Genomic DNA, 18,109 nt, shown 5'->3' with positions numbered 1-18,109 from the left:
CTCACGTGGTTAATGATTTTGTCTGGTTTTAGTGTATGTGGACGGATTTTAATGTTCAGGTGTACCAAGATCACCATTGGTCACTGCTTTTACTCTTTGGAGCTGCTCCTGTGTCAGCGGTTCATTCGGAATCCCACATAGCTCTGAGAATTGTGAAATATCTTAACTATATTGGAGCAGAATGAGCCTTAAGGATTTGTAAGAATAAGCCCTTTTACATTAAAAAGGAAAGACGAGTTCATCAGTAAGTTTTCTTCTTTAATATGCCAGTAAACCATGAAATCAACATCTTTCTGCCTCAAGTAGACCCTCATCTATCTCTTTCTTGAACATCTCTCCGAGCAAAACGTTTTCTGGGTCGGGTTGTGATTACGGTCAGTTGGGTAGCACGCTAACCTTGTGTCGCCTTCCCCCGCCTTATTCGATTTTTCCACACGGTTTCACTCCAGGACCCTTTGGCCAAATCTAGTCAGCAGTTTCCACTGAATTCAGGCCCAGGGCAGTCAATCAGCAGCATTTCTTGAACTCTGTCGTGAACGCTTGAAAGAGTGCAATAAAATAAGTAGAATATGACTGCTGCCCTCAACGAGCGTACAGAGAGGCGCAGTGAATAGACCAACATTAGAGGAGTGAAGTGTGGGGCCTGGGTTGTAGTAATGATAATAATACTTAATTATGGTACTTGTTAAGCGCTTACCCTGTGCTAAATACAGTTCTAAGTGCTGGGGTAAATACAGGTCGGACACAGTCCCCGTCCCACATGGGGCTCACGCTCGTAATCCCCATTTTACAGATGAGATAAGTGAGGCCCAGAGAAGTAAAGCGACTTGCCCAAGGTCACCCAGCAGATACGTGGTGGAGCTGGGAGAGGTGAGGTAGGAGGGAGAGAGCTGATTGAGGGCCTTAAAATCTATGGAGAGGAGTTTCTTCCCTCTGTGGAGTTGGGTGGGCGATCACTGGAGGTTTTTGAGGCGGTGGGAGGTGGGCATGGAATGTTAGCAATGTCCACAGACTAATGTTTCTGGAAATATAATAATAATAATGGCATTTATTAAGCGCTTACTATGTGCAAAGCACGGTCCTAAGCGCTGGGGAGGTTACAGGGTGATCAGGTTGTCCCATGTGGGGCTCACAGTCTTAATCCCCATTTTACAGATGAGGTAACTGAGGCACAGAGAAGTTAAGCGACTTGCCCAAAGTCACACAGCTGACAGTTGGCGGAGCCGGGATTTGAACCCATGACCTCTGACTCCAAAGCCCGGGCTCTTTCCACTGAGCCACACTGCTTATATGTGGATAATAGAGCTGAGGACGAGTCGAATGATCTCTACGCACGGTTAGTACAGTGCAAGAGCTTAATACAGGGATCTGCACAAAGTAAGCTCTCAATAAATACAATTGAATGAATTTCAGATTCTCTGGAAGCTGCAAACCGAAGTATATAGATTCCAGTCTCCCTGGGGGCAGGGAAGGTGTCTATCTAGAAGCAGTGTGGCCTAGTGGAAACAGCGCAGGCTTGGGAGTCAGAGGACCTGGGTTCTAATCCCAGCTCCATCACTTACCCGCTGAGTGACCTTGGGAAAGTCACTTAACTTCTCTGTTCCTCACTTCTCTCATCTGCAAAATGGGAATTCGGTACCCATTTTCCCTCTCAGGGTCACACCGGGAGAGTTTCCAATACTCAACCAGTCTCGGCTACGGGAGGGAGAGTCAAGCAGAGGCCCACCCGTTCCATTCCTAGCTTGGGCAGTGGCTAGCAAGTGGAAGGCCATCTGCTACAAGTCAAAACTCACCTGTGCTGGGCAGCAGCAGCAGCACGGGAGAAAGTCGAGGGCGGAGAATCGAGTTTACTGCGCAGAAGGCGTCAATGGTAAACCACCTCTTTATTTTTACCAAGAAAAGTCTGTGGATATCCTACCAGAATGATTGCAGATGGAGGTGGGGCATCCTGAGAAAGATGTGGCCATGGATTCGCTATGGGTTGGAGACGACTCAACAGCATAAGACAAGAGTAAGTAGACGGGCTTTGGAGTCAGAGGTCGTGGGTCCGCCACTTGTCAGCTGTGTGACGTTGGGCAAGTCACTTCACTTCTCTGGGCCTCAGTTCCCTCATCTGGAAAATGGGGATGAAGACTGTGAGCCCCTCGTGGGACAACCTGATTACCTTGTACCTACCCCAGCGCTTAGAACAGTGCTTTGCACATAGTAAGCGCTTAACAAATACCAACATTATTATTATTATTACTCATTCAGTCATATTTATTAAACACTTACTATGTGCAGGGCACTGCACTAAGTGCTTGGGAAAGTACAATACAGCGATAAACGGTGACATTTCACTATGTCCCCATTCTCCTCTCTCGCCTCAGCCCCAAACCATCCAGCCCCAGCCTCCGTCATTTCATTCCCATCGAACCCAACCCCACATACCTGGCCTGTGGGGCTCACATTTCATCATGGGTTATGCCCCTACATCCTCAACCTTACCCAAACTCAGTCTCTACTCCTCGTGGCCACTGAGCTACCTCAGTGCCCAGCGCTAAGAACAGTGCTTTGCACATAGTAAGCGCTTAATAAATGCCATCATCATTATTATTATTATTCTTATTATTATTATTATTCTAGACAGTACTCTGTACTAAGCACTTGGGAGACTAGTGAAGCAGCGTGGCTCAGTAGAAAGAGCACAGGCTTTGGAGTCGGAGGTCATGGGTTCAAATCCTGGCTCTGCCAGTTGTCAGCTGTGTGACTTTGGGCAAGTCACTTCTCTATGCCTCAGTCACCTCATCTGTAAAATGGGGATTAAGACTGTGAGCCCCCCCAGGGGACAACCTGATCACGTTGTAACCTCCCCAGCGCTTAGAACAGTGCTTTGCACATAGTAAGCGCTTAATAAATGCCATTATTATTATTATTAGTGATAGCATTTATTAAGTGCTTACTATGCACAGAGTTCTGTACTAAGCACTGGGAAAGAATACATAAGTGGGAAATAGACACAGTCCCTGTCCTTTGAGGGGCTAATGACCTATATATATGTATATTTGTTTTTACGTATTTATTACTCTATTTATAGACTTTCCACTAAGCCACGCTGCTTCTCAATCTGATGGGTTGCTATCCACCCAGCACTTAGTACAGTGCCTGGCACACAGTAAGCTTAACAAATACCCTTAAAAAAAGATCCCTGCCTTCAAGGAGATTTCAGTCTAATAATGGGCTAAATGGACAATATTCTGAGATCCTTAATTCTGGCCACTAGGTAGAGTCTGTCCTTCAGTTTGTGATTTTTCTGCACAAATTCGCAAAGAACCGTAAGGCCGAAAAGCCCCTTATTTTTACCCCCTTTATAGGTTAGTCTCTACATAAAGAGGGAGCAGAATTTTGGGGATGGAGGGTGGGGATTTCTCGCTGAAAACACTAAGGATATCCTGGGGGTGGATAAGAGAATGGATCAATCAATCAATCAATCAATCGTATTTATTGAGCGCTTGCTGTGTGTAGAGCACTGTACTAAGCGCTTGGGAAGTACAAGTCGGCAACACATAGAGACAGTCCCTACCCAACAGCGGGCTCACAGTCTAGAAGGGGGAGACAGAGAACAAAACCAAACATACTAACAAAATAAAATAAATAGAATAGATATGTACAAGTAAGATAAATAAATGAATAAATAGAGTAATAAGAGAATGGATGTAGGGGCAAGAGGGAGATGGGAAACCTTATTAAAATTCCATGTCTCCAAGGGGCTTTCCCCAACTAAACCCTCATTTCCCCTACTCCCTCTCCCTTCCATGCCCCCCTGCCCCTTGAACTTGGATTTGTTCCCTTTATCCACCCCACCCTTGACCCCACAGAACTCACGTACATATCCGTAATTTATTTTAATGTCTGTCTCCTCCTCTAGACTGTAACCTCCTTGTGGGCAGGGAACGTGTCTACCAACTCTATTATCATCATCATCATCATCAATCGTATTTATTGCGCGCTTACTGTGTGCAGAGCACTGTACTAAGCGCTTGGGAAGTCCAAGTTGGCAACATATAGAGACAGTCCCTACCCAACAGTGGGCTCACAGTCTAAAAGGGGGAGACAGAGAACAAAACCAAACATACTAACAAAATAAAATAAATAGAATAGATATGTACAAGTAAAATAGATAAATAAATAAATAAACTTTTAGACTGTGAGCCCACTGTTGGGTAGGGACTGTCTCTATATGTTGCCAATTTGTACTTCCCAAGCGCTTAGTACAGTGCTCTGCACATAGTAAGCGCTCAATAAATACGATTGATGATGATGATAAATAAATACAGTAACAAATATGTACAAACATATATACATATATACAGGTGCTGTGGGGAAGGGAAGGAGGTAAGATGGAGGGGGTGGAGAGGGGGACGAGGGGGAGAGGAAGGAAGGGGCTCAGTCTGTACTATACTGTACTCTCCCAAGCACTTAGTACAGTGCTCTGCTCACAGTAAGCGCTCAGTAAATGCAATTGAGGGATTGATTGAATGATTGGAGAGGAGTGGGGAAAGGGACACGGAGTGAAAATCAGGTCTAGATAAGAGTCCTCCCTTTACCCTTCAGCTTCCTCCATCTTCCTGGAAATCCCAGTTCTTCTCTGCCACCTCCCCCCGCAAACCCCAAAGAAACAAACACACCACCAAGCTCCTCACTCCCAGAGTTTTGAGGGGGTTTTTTGATCCCAAACCCCTCAGATCTCTACAAATGATCGCTTTAGGTATGCTTGGCCCTTTGATGGGTGTCAGCTTTGAAGGGGTAGAGAGAGTAATAGGGGTTAATAGCATTTATGAATCACCAGCTAGGCGGAAAACTCTATTCAACACTGGGAAAAAAAATACATGGGTGAGTTTTGGACAGAGCACAGTTTCTAACTCGGAACTTTAGCCCAGATTTGCTTTCAACCTTTAACCCTCCCCCTGCTCTCTTCTCAAAGTTTTCTGGAGAGGTGCTTAAAACAGCTTTGACACTTAGTAAGTGCTTAACAAGCACTATTAATAATAATAATAATAATAATAAAGGCTTTCTAGTAATGGAGTTTGAAATGCTGAGGTGAAACGTTTTAAGGTTGATGCATTAGCCTGATGTTTCTCCAAAATTCAACTCATTTTATTCATTCATTCATTCATTCATTCAGTTGTATTTATTCAGCACACTTAGGATGTGCTTAGTACAGTGCTCTGCACTTAGTAAGCGCTCAATAAATACGATTGAATGAATGTGCAGAGCACTGTACTAAGCAGTTGGGAGAGTACAATACAACAATAAAAAGACACATTCCGTGCCCACAATGAGCTTACCATTGGAGAGGGGACACGGACATTAATATAAACAAATAAATGACAATTTGTACATAAGTGCTGTGGGGCTGGGGCGGGGGGGGATGAACAAAGGGAGCAAGTCGGCGACGCAGAAGAGGGAGGGAGAAGAGGAAAGGGGGGCTTAGTCAGGGAAGGCCTCTTGGAGGAGATGTGCCCTCAATAAGGCTTTGAAGGCAGGGAGAGTAATTGTCTGTTGGATTTGAGGAGGGAGGGCATTCCAGGCCAGAAGCAGGATGTGGGTGAGAGGTCGGCGGTCAGATTGGTGCGATCGAGGCACAGTGAGAAGGTTTCCATTAGAGGAGCGAATTGTGTGGGCTGGGTTATAGCAGGAGGGTAATCAGGTCAGGTAGGAGAGGGCAAGGTGATTGACTACTTTAAAGCCAATGGTGAGGAGTTTCTGTTCCATCCAGTGGTGGAAGAGCAATCCCTGGAGTTTCTTGAGGAGCGGGGAAGCATGTCCTGACCATTTTTGTAGAAAAATGATCCAGCCAGAAGAGTAAAGTACAGACTGGAGTGGGGAGGGACAGGAGGCTGGGAGGTCAGCAAGGAGGCTGATGTAGTAATCCAGGCAGGGGAGGATGAGTGACTTTATTAACGTGGTGGCAGTTTGGATGGAGAGGAAAGGGCGGATTTTAGCAATGTTGTGCAGGTGGAATCGACCTTCAACCCCTAACTGTAAGCCCGGTTGGAACAGAGAGATCTCAAAGACGAGCCCTTGGAACAGGACTTGGTCTAATCCACCTGGCCGTAAGAAGCCCCGCTACTCTCAGCTCCTGTCCTTAGTTTACTTTTGCTCCTAATCAATCAATCAATCAATCAATCGTATTTATTGAGCACTTACTGTGTGTAGAGCACTGTACTAAGCGCTTGGGAAGTACAAGTTGGCAACATATAGAGACAGTCCCTACCCAACAGTGAGCTCACAGTCTAAAAGACCCAAGGGTCCCTTTTTCTCAGTGGGTGCAGAGGAAATAGTCACTCTGTGACACTTCAACAAATTGACTTGGGTTGGGAATCGTAGTTGCGATGGAATGAAACCCCATTTCATTTGTAATGTCAACTTCTCTGTTTCTTCTAAACTGAATTGCTAAGGAGAATGTGGACTTCCTTCTGGAGGGTTTTAGATTTACTGAGGAAGCCCTTTGGGGATGAAAAACTCCCTTCAAATGCAACGGTTTTACTAGCACATTCATCTCCAACGTACTTTTGCTTTCATGTCTTTTTTCTTTCTATTTGAAAGTGGAAGCTTTTGGAAAACTCCTTAACCAACAAGAGCCTCAGCACAGTTTCAAAAAGGAGGTTCAGTTAGGTGTAGAAAACTGGAAAGCATGGAGCTTTTATGGACTAATTTGGAACCACGTGTTGGCTCAAAGTGAATTGGAAAAAGTTCCTCGTGTTTCTTAACAGTTCAAAAATAGCAACCATGATTTCTAGCTAAACAAAGAAGACGTTGAACTAGTATTCTTGTCCAAGTCCAGTCTCTTGGGATCAAAAAGTGTTAGGTTTAGTTCATGCAGATTTGGTGTGTTTATTAATGAATTGATCGTATTTATTGAGCGCTTACGACGCGCAGAGCACTGTCCACTTGGGAGACTATGCTATAAAAATATCCAAGATATTGTAGACATATTCCCTGCCCAAAGTGAGCTTGCAGTCTAGAAAGGGAGACACATATTTATATAAAGAGCTCTTAACAAATACCATTATCATTATTATTAATAATCAATACAATTTTAAATAATAAACAGACATATTCCCCGCCCAGAGTGAGGTAACAGTCTGGAGGGGGAGACAGACATTAATGGAAATGAATAAGTAAATCAGAGATTTGTTCATAAGTTGTACTCCTGACAAGTGCTGCCAGGGAGCACTAGCAGCCCTGAATTCTCTTCCTCTATTTTATTTGTACATATTTATTTATTTTATTTTGTTAATATGTTTTGTTTTGTTGTCTGTCTCCCCCTTCTAGACTGTGGGCCCGCTGTTGGGTAGGAACCATCTCTATACGTTGCCAACTTGTACTTCCCAAGCGCTTAGTCCAGTGCTCTGCACACAGTAAACGCTCAATAAATACGATTGAATGAATTAATGAATGATGTGAAAGAAACAGAACACAAAAGAATGAGCCACAATTGTAGTGCAAGTGCGAGGGGCATGAAACCTAAGGTCTCACAGGTTGCTCAAGGTCACACAGCGGACAAATGACGGCGCCAGGATTAGAACCCATGACCTTCTGACTCCCGGGCCGGGCTCTCTCCACTAGTCCAGCTGCTCATTCTGCATATCTTCCCGCTCCTCAAAAACCTTAAATGGTTACCCATTCCCCTCCACATCAGGCAGAAATTTCAATTCGTTTTAAGGCGCTCAATCACCTCTTTCACCTTCTCTTCCCTCTCTACAGTCTTTCACACTCTTGTTTCCTCTTAAAATAATCTACTTGCGATGCCTGGTTCTCCTTTCTCCCCCCTGACCTTTTACCTTTTGGCTTGCCTGGAACTTCCTCCCACTTCAAAACTGTCAGACCCAACGTCCTCCCACTTCAAATCTGTCAGACCACAGTTCTTACCATCTTCAAAGTCCTTCTGAAATCACCTTTTCTCCAGGAGGCCTTTCCCGGGTGAATTTCCGATCTCCCCAGGGTACAACCCTACAACTACCACTTGAGCTCTTCAGCACTTGTGAACCAGAAAACTCCAACATTTGGATGCATATCCTACGTTCCCAACTGCTTTAGCGCACATTCCCTTTTCATTTGATCTGCTGTCTATAAACGATTTAATGTTCATCCATTCATTCAATCGTATTTATTGAGCGCTTACCGTGTGCAGAGCAGAGGACTAGGCACTTGGGAGAGTATAATAGAACAATAAACAGACACATTCCCTACCCACAACGAGCTTACAGTCTAGAGGGGAAGACTGACATTAATAGAAATAAATAAATGATAGACGTGGACATAAGTGCTGTGGGGCTGGGAGCCGGGGGATGAATAAAGGGAGCAAGTTAGGGCAGAAGGGAGTGGGAAAAGAGGAAAGGAGGGCTTAGTCAGGGAAGGCCTCTTGGAGGAGATGTGTCGTATCGAAGAGGGGGGAGAATAATTGTCTGATTTGAGGGGGGAGGGCGTAGATTGTAAACTCTTTGAGCTCCTGGGGCCTTAGGCTCTGAGCCTTTTGTGGGATAGAGACTGTGCGACTTTGGGAAACAGCGTGGTGGAGTGAAAAATGCAAGGGCCTGGGAGCCTAATCCCTACTCCTCCGCTTGTCTGCTGTGTGACCTTGGGCAAGTCACTTAACTTCTCCGTGCCTCAGGTTACCCCATCTGTAAAATGGGGGTTAAGACTGCGAGCCCCATGTGGAACAGGGACTGCATCCAACCTCATACCCTTGTATCTACTCCAGTGCTTAGAAGAGTGGCTGGCACAGAGTATTCCCCTAACAAATTCCATTTAAAAAAATTAACCAGATACCCATCAGCCATACAGAAACAGATTAAACATAAAGCCTCCACATTTTATGGCTTTAAGTTTGTGTTTCTGTTTTCCATCTTGGTTGTGAAGCGGAAGCAGCATGACGTAGTGGCGTAGTGAAAAGCGCAAGAGCCTGGGAGCCTAATCCCTACTCCTCCGCTTGTCTGCTGTGTGACCTTGGGCAAGTCACTTAACTTCTACGTGCCTCAGGTTACCCCATCTGTAAAATGGGGGTTAAGACTGCGAGCCCCATGTGGAACAGGGACTGCATCCCACCTCATACCCTTGTATCTACTCCAGTGCTTAGAAGAGTGCCTGGCACAGAGTATGCCCCTAACAAATTCCATTAAAAAAAAGTAACCAGATACCCATCAGCCATACAGATACAGATTAAACATAAAGCCTCCACATTTTATGACTTTAAGCTTGTGTTTCTGTTTTCCATCTTTGTTGTGAAGCGGAAGCAGCATGACGTAGTGCATAGAGCACGGTCCTGGGATTCAGAAGGTCATGGGTTCTAATCCTCTCTCTGCCACTTGTCTGCTCCGTGACCTTGGGCAAGTCACAATCTTCTCAGTCACCTCGTCTGTAAAATGGGGATTGAGACCGTGAGCCTCACGTGGGACGGGGACTGTGTCCAACCTGATTTGCCTGTATCCACCCCGGTGCTTAGAACTGTGCCTGGCACATGGTAAGTGCTTAACAAATACCATCATCATTATTATCATTATTATGATGAAGCATGTGTTGTGGTTCCCATGAGGGAAGGTCTAATCTAGGCAGGCATTCAGGGAAGGCCAAAATCCTCCTTAAATTTCACTTTGGGAAGACTTCCTGGATGAACTGGTATATTTCTCAAGCAATGATCTGAACTAATCACTTCCCTCCTCAAGCACGCAAGGTGGTTGGTTCTCTTTTGATGGAAATGAACATTTTTAGCCAAAGACTTCGATCTTCTCCACCAGTCGCTCAAAGGGGCGGGCTAGGTGTGTTATTTTTCTTGGAAAGACTAAAGAGCAGTGGGACACAGTATGGTGTAGTGGAAGGGCACAGCTCTGAAAGCGCTTAGTACAGTGCTTTGCACACAGGAAGTGCTCAATAAATGCAAATGAATGAATGGAAGTAGGAGGGCCTGCGTTGGAGTCTCCCTTTGGGAAGTCACTTAATTTCCCCACACCTCAGTTTCCTCGTCTGAAAATAATAATGATGGCATTTGTTAAGCGCGTACTATGTGCAAAGCACTGTTCTAAGCGCTGGGGGGATACAAGGTGATCAGATTGCCCCAGGTGGGGCTCACAGTCTTCATCCCCATTCTACAGATGAGGTCACTGAGGCACAGAGAAGTTAAGTGGCTTGCCCAAGGTCACACAGCTGACCAGTGGCAGAGCTGGGATTCGAACCCATGACCTCTGACTCCCAAGCCCGAGCTCTTTCCACTGAGCCACGCTGCTGAAATGAGGTACTTGTTTTTGTCTCTTCCTCATGGGGTTATTGTGAGGGCCAAAATGAGCTGTCGTGTGAGAGTGCTTTAGGGAATAAATAAAAATGTACAAAAAAAAACCCCAAAGCACAACTAAGGTACGAAGATCCGGTATGTCATTTTCTCAGCCAAAGCCTCAGGCACAAAAGAAGAGGAAACCTCATCTTTAAACAAGTCGAATCCAATAAATTTACTCAGATGCAAAGGGCGACAGAACAACAATAGGGAATCGGTGCTTTGTGCTGTCCAGATTCATGGCGTGTAATAAGATCCCTCCGTGGGTTATCTGTGCATTTTAAAATATTCTCCTCCCCTCCCCACCTCCCTCTAAAAAATAGAAGGACCTTCCTTACTAATCCCTGGAGCGAATAAACCTGGGGTGGTAAAGCTGTGGGGTCACGTAGGGGTGAACTCTGTTCTGCCTGAACTCCAGGGAGAGGAACTCAGGAAACAGGGTGACTTTTGGATTTGGGGGAGCAGGAGGGGATAATAATAATAATAATGGCATTTATTAAGTGCTTACTATGTGCAAAGCACTGTAGTATTTGTTAAGCGCTTATTACGTGCCAAACACCGTTCTGAGCTCTGGGGTAGAGACAGGGTAATCAGGTTGTCGTCATCATCATCATCAATCATCAATCGCATTTATTGAGCGCTTACTATGTGCAGAGCACTGTACTAAGCGCTTGGGAAGTACCAATTGGCAACGTATAGAGACAGTCCCTACCCAACAGTGGGCTCACAGTCTAAAAGGGGGAGACAGACAACAAAACCAAACATACTAACAAAATAAAATCAATAGAATAGATATGTACAAGTAAAATAAATAAATAAATAGAGTAATAAATATGTACAAACATATATACATATATACAGGTATTAGCACATAGTAAGCGCTTAATAAATGCCATCATTATTATTATTATTATTATTATTGTTTAGTGCTGTGCTCTGCACACAGTAAGAGCTCAGTAAATACGGTTGACTGAACGAATGTCATGTAATGTAAATGTAATTTACGTATTTATGGATATTAATGTCCATCTCCCTCTCTAGTCTGTGAGCTCATTGTGGGCAGGGAATTTGTCTTTTTAATTGCTGTATTGTACTCTCCCAAGTGCTTAGCGCAGTGCTCAGCACACAATAATAAGGGCTCAGTAAGTACGGTTGACTGGACTAATGTCATGTAATGTAAATGTAATTTATTTATTTATGTATATTAATGTCCATCTCCCTCTCTAGGCTGTGAGCTCATTGTGGGCAGGGAATGTGCCTTTTTAATTGTTGTACTCTCCCAAGCGCTTAGTGCAGTGCTCTGCACACACTGTTGGGTAGGGACTGTCTCTATATGTTGCCAATTTGTACTTCCCAAGCGCTTAGTACAGTGCTCTGCACATAGTAAGCGCTCAATAAATACGATTGATGATGATGAGTAAGGGCTCAGTAAATACGGTTGACTGAACTAATGTGTAATGTAAATGTAATTTATTTAAATATGTACATTAATATGAGAAGCAGCGTGGCTCAGTGGAAATCAATCAATCAATCAATCAATCATATTTATTGAGCACTTACTGTGTGCAGAGCACTGTACTAAGCGCTTGGGGAGTACAAGTCTGCAACACATAGAGACAGTCCCTACCCAACAGCGGGCTCACAGTCTAGAAGAAAGAGCCCGGGCTTTGGAGTCAGAGGTCATGGGTTCAAATCCAGCTGTGTGAATTGTCAGCTGTGTGACTTGGGGCAAGTCACTTAACTTCCCTGGGCCTCAGTTACCTCATCTGTAAAATGGGGACGAAGACTGAGAGCCCCAGGTGGGACAACCTTGTAGGTACCCCAGCGCTTAGAACAGTGCTTTGCACATAGCGCTTAACAAATGCCATCATTATTATTATTAATGTCTGTCTCCCCTTCTAGGCTGTGAGCACGTTGTGGGCAGGGAAAGTGTCTGCTTACCATTATAGTGTACTCTCCCAAGCGCTTAGTACAGTGTTTCGCACACAGTAAGCGTTCAGTAAATACGGTTGACTGGCGTGTAATGCAAATGCAATTTATTTACTTTAACGTCTGTCTCCCCAGCGTGGCTTAGTGGCAAGAGCACAGGCTGACGTGGGTTCCAATCCCGACTCCGCTACTTATAATAATAGTAATAATAATAATGGCATTTATTAAGCGCTTACTATGTGCAAAGCACTGTTCTAAGCGCTGGGAGGATACAAGGTGATCAGGTTGTCCCACGTGGGGCTCACAGTCTTAATCCCCATTTTACAGATGAGGTAACTGAGGCCCAGAGAAGTGACTTGCCCAAAGTCACACAGCTGAGAAGTGGCAGAGCCGGGATTTGAACCCATGACCTCTGGCTCCAAAGCCCGGGCTCTTTCCACTGAGCCATGCTGCTTCTCTTATCTTCTGTGTGACCTTGGGCAAGTCACTTAACTTCTCTGGGCCTCAGTTACCTCGTCTATAAAATGGGGATTAAAAAGCGTGACCCCCAGTATGGGACAACCGGATTAGCTTGTATCTACCGCAGCGCTTAGAACAGTGCCTGGCACATAGTAAGAGCTTAACAAATACAATTAAAACAGTGCTTTGCACATAGTAAGGGCTTAACAAATACCATCATTATTATTATTAATAATAAATGCCATCAGTATTATTATTAGACCGTGAGCTCGTCGGGGGCAGGGAACGTGTCTGTTGTTGCCCTGGCATCTCCCAAGCGCTAATCGCTCAATAAACACGATAGACGGAATGAATCCCACCCGACTTGTACTTCCCAAGCGCTTAGTACAGTGCTCCGCACACAGTAGGCGCTCAATAAATATGATTGAAGGAATGAATGGATGTGACACCAATGAATTTAGGTATTTATGCCAATTAACATCTGTCCCCTCCCTCTAGACCATGGGGGAGCAGGGAATGCGTCCGCCGGGTGCTGCAGTGGGCCCTCCCCAGCGCTTACCACAGTGCTCAAGTGCTCTGCACATAGTAAGCACTCAATAAATACGATTGATTGATTGATTGATCATCACCCGTCCCCCCTCCATCCCCCCATCTCACCTCCTTCCCTTCCCCACAGCACCTGTATATATGTATATATGTTTGTACATATTTATTACTCTATTCATTTATTTATTTATTTTACTTGTACATATCTATTCTATTTATTTTATTTTGTTAGTATGTTTGGTTTTCTTCTCTGTCTCCCCCTTTTAGACTGTGAGCCCACTGTTGGGTAGGGACCGTCTCTATATGTTGCCAACTTGTACTTCCCAAGCGCTTAGTCCAGTGCTCTGCACACAGTAAGCGCTCAATAAATACGATTGATTGATTGATATATGTTTGTACATATTTATTACTCTATTTATTTATTTTACTTGTGCATATCTATTCCATTTATTTTATTTTGTTGGTATGTTTGGTTTTGTTCTCTGTCTCCCCCTTCTAGACTGTGACCCCACTGTTGGGTAGGGACTGGCTCTATATGTTGCCAACTTGGACTTCCCAAGCGCTTAGTACAGCGCTCTGCACACAGTAAGCGCTCAATAAATACGATTGATTGATTGATTGATTGATCATCACCCGTCCCCCTCTCCATCCCCCCATCTAACCTCCTCCCCTTCGCCACAGCACCTGTATATATGCATATATTTGTACATATTTATTACTCTATTTATTTATTTATTTATTTTACTTGTACATATCTATTCTATTTATTTTATTTTGTTAGTACGTTTGGTTTTGTTCTCTGTCTCCCCTTTTTAGACTGTGAGCCCACCGTTGGGTAGGGACTGTCTCTATATGTTGCCAACTTGGACTTCCCAAGCGCTTAGTCCAGTGCTCTGCACACGGTAAGCGCTCAATAAATACGATTGATTGATTCCCAAGCGCTTAGTACAGTGCTCTGCACACGGTAAGCGCTCAATAAATACGATTGATTGATTGATTGATAAATGAAGGAAGGGGCGGTTGCAGCGACCACGGGGTGGCGCTGCAGCGCAGACGCTGGGCGCTGCCGCGTCGAGGCGCCGCGGCGCCGCCAGGGGGCGACGGCGCTTCCGGCTGCAGCGCCAGACGGTCACGTGGTCCGGGGAGGCGGGGGGGGGGGCGGGGGCATCTCCGGTCGGCGGCTGCGGCTGCCGCGCGCCCCTGCGGCCGCTAGTTGTCGCCCCTGGGGAGGGAGGCGCGCGCCTGCGCAGTGGGGCGGGCGTGAGGTGACGCCCCCCCCCCCCAGCCCCGAGACACACACACGCGTGCGCGTGCGCCGAGGAGCCGCCGCCGAGGGAGCGGGAGGGACGCGCCGGGCATGGTGGGCTCGCGCCGCCAGGAAGGTGAGGACACCCCCCCCACACCGCGTGTGTGTGTGCGTGTGTGTGTCCGCCCGGCCGTGGGGGGGGCCCCCGCGCGTGCGCGTGGCGGCCCCCCCACGAGCGCGCGACCCCGCGCGTGCGCGTGGCGGGCCCCCCTCCGCGAGCGCGCGACCCCGCGCGTGCGCGTGGGGGGTGAGGGGCCCCTCGCCTCAGGGCGGCGGCCCGCCCCCCCCCTTCGTGGCGCTTACTACGGTCCCCGCCGCCGTCCTGGACGCCGCGGCCCACCCGAGGGAAGCAGCCCCCCCCGCCCCACAGACGCGCAGGGGGAGAGACCCCCGGGGTCGTGGGTTCCAATCCTGCTCGCCGGGTGACCTTGGGCAAGCCCCTTCACTTCCCGGGGGCCTCACTTGCCTCATCTGTCAAATGGGGGTGAAAGGTGTGAGCCCCACCTTGCAGCCCCCCCCCCCCCGCCCCGTCCAGCGCTTAGAACAGTGCTTGGCACAGAGAAGAACTTCAATACCATCATTATCATTAATGATCTCTAGATGTTGCCAACTTGGACTTCCCAAGCGCTTAGTACAGTGCTCTGCACACAGTAAGCGCTCAGTAAATACGATCGATTGATTAATTAATGAATGCCATTGTTATCATTATTATTACTACCAAACGGCAGGGTCGGGATTAGAACCCAGGACCTTTTGACGCCCGGGTTGATTATTGCTACCAAACGGCAGGGTCGGGATTAGAACCCAGGACCTTTTGGCGCCCGGGCTGTAGCCACTAGGCCGGATTAACAGTGCTTGGCACAGAGTAGGCACTTAAATACCATCATTATTATTATTACTAATTGGCAGGGTCGGAATTAGAACCCAGGACCTTTTGACGCCCGGGCTGTAGCCACTAGGGCGGCTTAACAGTGCTTGGCACAGAGCAGGCACTTAAATACCATCATTACTATTATTATTACTAATTGGCATGGTCGGGATTAGAACCCAGGACCTTTTGGCGCCCGGGCTGTAGCCACTAGGCCGGATTAACAGTGCTTGGCACAGAGTAGGTACTTAAATACCATCATTATTATTATTACTAATTGGCAGGGTCGGAATTAGAACCCAGGACCTTTTGACGCCCGGGCTGTAGCCACTAGGCCGGCTTAACAGTGCTTGGCACAGAGCAGGCACTTAAATACCATCATTACTATTATTATTACTAATTGGCATGGTTGGGATTAGAACCCAGGACCTTTTGACGCCCGGGCTGCAGCCACTAGGCCGGTTTAACAGTGCTTGGCACAGAGTAAGCACTTAAATACCTTTATTATTATTATTACTAATTGGCAGGGCGGGATTAGAACCCAGGACCTTTTGACGCCCAGGCTGTAGCCACTAGGCCGGCTTAACAGTGCTTGGCCCAGAGTAGGCACTTAAATACCATCATTACTATTATTATTACTAATTGGCATGGTCGGAATTAGAATCCAGGACCTTTTGACGCCCAGGCTGTAGCCACTAGGCCGGTTTAACAGTGCTTGGCACAGAGTAGGCACTTAAATACCATCATTATTATTATTACTAATTGGCAGGGTTGGGATTAGAACCCAGGACCTTTTGACGCCCGGGCTGTAGCCTCTAGGCTGGCTTAACAGTGCTTGGCACAGAGTAGGCACTTAAATACCATCATTATTGTTGGTATTATTATTAAACGGCAGGGTCGGGATTAGAACCCAGGACCTTTTGACGCCCGGGCTGTAGCCAGTAGGCCGGTTTAACAGTGCTTGGCACAGAGTAAGCACTTAAATACCTTTTTTATTATTATTATTATTACTAATTGGCAGGGTCGGGATTAGAACCCAGGACCTTTTGACGCCCAGGCTGTAGCCACTAGGCTGGTTTAACAGTGCTTGGCACAGAGTAGGCACTTAAATACCATCATTACTGTTATTACTAATTGGCATGGTCGGGATTAGAATCCAGGACCTTTTGACGCCCAGGCTGTAGCCACTAGGCCGGTTTAACAGTGCTTGGCACAGAGTAGGCACTTAAATACCGTCATTACTATTATTATTACTAATTGGCAGGGCGGGATTAGAACCCAGGACCTTTTGACGCTCGGGCTGTAGCCTCTAGGCCGGCTTAACAGTGCTTGGCACAGAGTAGGCACTTAAATACCATCATTATTGTTGGTATTATTATTAAACGGCAGCGTCGGGATTAGAACCCAGGACCTTTTGACGCCCAGGATGTAACCACTAGGCCGGATTAACAGTGCTTGGCACAGAGTAAGCACTTAAATACCATCATTATTATTATTACTAATTGGCAGGGTCGGGATTAGAACCCAGGACCTTTTGACGCCCGGGCTGTAGCCACTAGGCCGGATGAACAGTGCTTGGCACAGAGTAAGCACTTAAATACCATCATTATTATTATTACTAATTGGCAGGGTCGGGATTAGAATCCAGGATCTTTTGACGCCAGGGCTGTAGCCACTAGGCCGGATTAACAGTGCTTGGCACAGAGTAAGCACTTAAATACCTTTATTATTATTATTATTACTAATTGGCAGGGCGGGATTAGAACCCAGGACCTTTTGACGCCCAGGCTGTAGCCACTAGGCCGGATTAACAGTGCTTTGCACAGAGTAAGCACTTAAATACCATCATTATTATTATTATTACTAATTGGCAGGGTCGGGATTAGGACCCAGGACCTTTTGACGCCCAGGCTGTAGCCACTAGGCAGGCTTAACAGTGCTTGGCACAGAGTAGGCACTTAAATACCATCATTACTATTATTATTACTAATTGGCATGGTCGGGATTAGAACCTAGGACCTTTTGACGCCCAGGCTGCAGCCACTAGGCCGGTTTAACAGTGCTTGGCACAGAGTAAGCACTTAAATACCTTTATTATTATTATTATTATTACTAATTGGCAGGGCGGGATTAGAACCCAGGACCTTTTGGCGCCCGGGCTGTAGCCACTAGGCCGGATTAACAGTGCTTGGCACAGAGTAGGCACTTAAATACCATCATTATTATTATTACTAATTGGCAGGGTCGGAATTAGAACCCAGGACCTTTTGACGCCCGGGCTGTAGCCACTAGGGCGGCTTAACAGTGCTTGGCACAGAGCAGGCACTTAAATACCATCATTACTATTATTATTACTAATTGGCATGGTCGGGATTAGAACCCAGGACCTTTTGGCGCCCGGGCTGTAGCCACTAGGCCGGATTAACAGTGCTTGGCACAGAGTAGGTACTTAAATACCATCATTATTATTATTACTAATTGGCAGGGTCGGAATTAGAACCCAGGACCTTTTGACGCCCGGGCTGTAGCCACTAGGCCGGCTTAACAGTGCTTGGCACAGAGCAGGCACTTAAATACCATCATTACTATTATTATTACTAATTGGCATGGTCGGGATTAGAACCCAGGACCTTTTGACGCCCGGGCTGCAGCCACTAGGCCGGTTTAACAGTGCTTGGCACAGAGTAAGCAC

General features: G+C 46.4%; 1 protein-coding gene and 1 non-coding gene across 5 annotated transcripts in view; both read left to right on the top strand.

The window, feature by feature from the left end:
- The first annotated feature begins 1,645 nt into the window (after nt 1-1,645).
- Nucleotides 1,646-1,783, top strand: LOC119941665. The gene has a single exon (XR_005455254.1). It is a non-coding gene; the product is annotated as a small nucleolar RNA SNORA7 (small nucleolar RNA).
- A 12,790-nt stretch (nt 1,784-14,573) lies between these two features.
- Nucleotides 14,574-18,109, top strand: part of REV1 (REV1 DNA directed polymerase) — a 79,727-nt gene continuing 76,191 nt past the window's right edge. For all 4 annotated transcript variants that reach the window (XM_038761786.1, XM_038761785.1, XM_038761784.1 and 1 more), the window contains exon 1: nt 14,574-14,625. The gene's annotated coding sequence lies outside the window, so the exon portion shown is untranslated. The remainder of the gene's footprint in view (nt 14,626-18,109) is intronic.

This window comes from Tachyglossus aculeatus, chromosome 20 (genome assembly GCF_015852505.1).
Source record: "Tachyglossus aculeatus isolate mTacAcu1 chromosome 20, mTacAcu1.pri, whole genome shotgun sequence".
Lineage (NCBI taxonomy): Eukaryota > Metazoa > Chordata > Mammalia > Monotremata > Tachyglossidae > Tachyglossus > Tachyglossus aculeatus.
Note: the sequence above shows the minus strand (reverse complement) of the source record. Positions and strands in the feature narration are given on the sequence as shown.